We start from the raw sequence: 452 nt of genomic DNA on the forward strand, positions 1-452 counted from the left end.
TTGCTAGAAGATTCTCTAGCATGATCAAACAAGGAAAAATATCTCAGGCAACCCGCGCTCTCTTATCGGAGGATTCCCACGGGACCCTCCCCCTCGACGAGGCCACGTGTCAGGCGCTGAGTGACAAGCACCCGCCAGCTAAAGAAGCCGACGCCGAAGCAACATACCAGGGAGAGTATATCTCACCTCCACCTGTAATATTCGACAGAATAACAGGAGAGAGAATTTGGAAGCATGCCCTCCACACACACGGTGCCGCCGGACCATCAGGCATGGATGCCAAGTCGTGAAAAAACATATTAAGCCACGTTAAGTTTGGCAGTGTCGCAGGTGATCTGTGTAACACCATAGCAGCCTTGGCCAGAAAAATGGCAACTGAGAACTGCCCAGACCTTGCTGCCCTCACTGCCTGTCGCCTTATCGTGCTCGACAAGAAACCAGGTTGCCGTCCC

Source organism: Penaeus monodon, chromosome 31 (assembly GCF_015228065.2).
Source record: "Penaeus monodon isolate SGIC_2016 chromosome 31, NSTDA_Pmon_1, whole genome shotgun sequence".
In the NCBI taxonomy this organism is placed as follows: domain Eukaryota; kingdom Metazoa; phylum Arthropoda; class Malacostraca; order Decapoda; family Penaeidae; genus Penaeus; species Penaeus monodon.